We start from the raw sequence: 3,861 nt of genomic DNA on the forward strand, positions 1-3,861 counted from the left end.
TTGATAGTTTTATTGGTCAATTTGATAGCGTTCTCAAATTTTCATTGATTTTTCCAATGTTGTATTCTGCATTTCTCATTTCTGCATCTGGAGTGTCATTTTCCTAAACCTAATTTGCAGTTTGTTGGCTTTGCATGAATACTTATTTCCTTGTGAAAAACCAGAGTTATAAACCATTTCGCCGTCAAATATTGCAATATAAACTACTAACTTTGTTTGCACCCGTGAGATTTTGCACTTGTTTTTGATAAATTAGGCACATAGACTAATTACAATGGAAATGGACAAACATGTCTTATGTGTTTTTGATGATAGGAGAGTATGCTCTCACCTTTCTTAGGTGATCAAAAAGCTAGACTCATCTTTTCTTTTCAATAGTGCATATCTTTAGTGGGCCTACCCTCCCGAGGAGCCTATAAGGCCAAAGCCATTAAGGCTGGTGAGAGGGGAATGACCCAAGTGGGAACGACTAATACCAAGTACTCCAACCCACTATAAAATAAACGTGATTTGATAAAAATATTGTCAACGGAAGTACTCAGGAATATCTCTCCTCCGTACCTTCGAGTATATCAAACCTTGGTTTTCAAGGCTAGGAGACCTCTTAATTGAGTTTATACCTCGACACGTCGAACAAATGCTTTACTAGTTCCAATTAAAATTAGAAGCTACCCGGTTTACCTTTGAACATTATTAAATTCTTAGTGCATGGAGGGGGAAGAATCTCTTCTTAAGATACTCACCATATGTCCCTCTTGAGCGTATGTGTGAACTCCCATTTTGAGACCTTATTGCTAGGCTCATAATGGGATTCCACTAGCTCTCACAAAGGAAAAAACATAGGCTCCCTTTAGGGGGTGACAAGGCTATGTGAGTTATAGGGTACCAAGTGTGGGCTAAGAACTAATAATGAAGCCATTCTCCTTAGGATAGGTTGAATGATGTGTTTTCAATTATTTAAAACTTGTGAAAGCTTGGGATTTCTTTAAAGCTTCTTGAACACACTTTATGTGTCCTTTGGGACAAAAATACAATCTGAATTATGTGATTGTAAGTCAGGTCAAGGTATCATCCATTGAAATACAACAAAAATTGCAAACTCAAACTTCAAATTGTCAAATCTACAAGTTTCACAATAGATTAGCTCTCTCAGTCCAAACAATAGCTCTCATGGTCCAAACGTTAACTCTCTTGAATGTTAGCTATTCCACATTTCAACATTAACTCTCCAAGGTTGAGCTTGCTTGGTATAAACATCAATTTTCTTAGTCTACACATCAACTCTTGGAGTCAAAACAACCATTGTCTAAGTTCCAACATCATTATTTTAAACTTCAGAGTTCTTGGTCTAAACAACATCTCTCTTGGTTTAAACAACTAAGTTCCTGGTCTAGACAATAGCTCTCTTGGTCTAAACAAAATCTCTCTTGGTTTAAACAACAGAGTTCTTGGTATAAACAACAACTCTCTTGGTTTAAAAAACAGAGTTCTTGGTCTAAATAGTAGCTTTCTTGGTCTAAACAACAACTCTCTTGGTCTAAATGTCAGCTCTTCTGGTCTAAACATCATCTCTCTTGGTCTAAATGTCATCTCTCTTGGTCTAAGTAACAACTCTTTTTGGTTGAATGTCAAACTGCTCATGTTTAACCACTAGATCTCCCAGTTTGCACTTGCTAGGTCTAAACACGAGTCATCTGAGTCTGAAAATAAAAAAGTTGGATCAAAATAACAATCTCCTAAGTTCAAGCACCCAATTTGCTGAGTCTAAACATAATTGGTTTGAACTTTAGAGTCACCACATTGTAGAATATCATTTCTGGTCTATCCCTCATCGTTTCTGGTCTTTTTGTCATCATTTCTGGTCAGTATAGTAGTGGTTCTGATTAGTATAGCAGCATTTTTGATTAGTATAGCAGCATTTTTGGTCAGAATAGCAGTGTTTTTGGTCAGTATAGCAGCGATCCTAGTCAGTATAGTAGCATTTTTGGTAAGTATAGCAGCATTTCTAGTCATTTTATTAGCATTTCTAACTTTTTGGTAAATTGCACAAAAAACAGAAAAGAAAAACAACCCATTTCTCAAAAAATAAAACAGAAAGATTAAGTCATCTTCTCAGGTCACTCAGTTAGGTTAGCTTATGTCAAAACAGATTCAAAGCTAGACACACTAAGGTTCTCAAGTATTCATCTCCAAAAAGTTCAAGATCTAACATCTGAAAGTGCAACATCACATTTTCTTTGATAAACCATTCATTCAAACACAGTTTCTCATCAGGATCTATCATCCTTTATCACAAAACTATAACACTTGATCATATTAACCTCGTTCTCTATCATAAGATATATAGTTCCTATCAAACGTGGTCATATAAAAAATCAAAAACTTTGCACTCCAAACTAAGATCGAAAAACTTGCAAACTCACAAATACTTGAATGACCATTTCATGTCTTATCAATCTATCATATTTGCCTCAACAATTAATCATTTATTGAGACACATTATAAAAAATTGAAACCTTGCAAAACATTCAGAACATGTGTATGCCCATTTTAACTAGGGCTCAGAGACAAAAGATTGAAGAAACAAAAATAGAAACACTTGAAATGATAGAAGATCATGAGGAAATGATGCAAGGAAATGAAATACAAGAAGAAGAGATAACTAATCAACACATCAAAGAAACCCAACAAGATCCTAAATTTGATAAATTCAAGGAGAAAATATTGGAGGGTGCAAAATAAAAATACTTCTTAATGTTAGCAAAATCTAGTGCTAAACTTCCCCAATATTTTGACGTAAACAATTTAAGATAAATGGGAAGATCAAGTGACATTTACAATGATAATAAACAAAATGATGAAATTTTCAGTCGCAAAAAGGATGACACAAGAATCCTTGATGATGCAAGAACTCTTGAGGACACACGAAGAACTAATGATGACACAAGAAGGAATCATGATGACACAAGAACTCATGAGGACACATGAAGAACTAATGATGACACAAGAAGAAATCGTAATGATACAAGAATAGATCACGATCACACAAGAACTCATGATGATACGAGGAGAAATCGTGTTGATGATCCTCTCTTAGCTCTCATGCAATAGATACAAACTCTTCAAACGCAAATTCAAGATATACAAAGGGGAACTACTAAGAGTTATTCGCTTCAAGAAATTTGTCCTTATCCATTTGACAAAAGTATCAACAAGATACCTTTTCCTTCAAATTGTGAAACTCCTAGATATGATAAATATAATGGAAGATCTGATCCTCAAAGATCATATAAGAGAATTTTGCACAATGAGCATGCAATTCACACACGAGGACACATACTTAATGAGGTTATTTTTAAAGAGCTTAAGTGGACAGGCCGTGGAATGGTTCTCGAAACTTCCACCCGAAATTAGATCATTTACAAAATTGGTGGACAAGTTTGTTTCACAATATGCGTACAACATACAACATGAGATCACAATGTTAGATTTGTGCCACACCAAGAAAAATAGTGTTGAACCCTTCATTATGTTTATACAAAGGTGGAGATGATTAGCTGCATGATATCCTTTTACGGTGCCAAAATATGAAAAGATGGACATATTCATTAACAATCTAAAAAAATAAATGAGTTATAAACTAAAAATGCAAAGTAATACAAGTTTTGAAAAGATGATTGATAATGGAATCAGAATTGAGGAAGCTATGGTAAAGAAAGGAGAGTTGAGTTAATCCTCCTCCCAACAACAATACTAATAATTACAACAATGATAAGCCCAATTTTTGGAACAGAAATCAAAACATCGTCAATGATGGGATAGTGGATAATAATAATGTGAAATCAAAGCAGCTAGTTTTCA

Source organism: Cryptomeria japonica, unplaced genomic scaffold (genome assembly GCF_030272615.1).
Source record: "Cryptomeria japonica unplaced genomic scaffold, Sugi_1.0 HiC_scaffold_416, whole genome shotgun sequence".
NCBI classification, from domain to species: domain Eukaryota; kingdom Viridiplantae; phylum Streptophyta; class Pinopsida; order Cupressales; family Cupressaceae; genus Cryptomeria; species Cryptomeria japonica.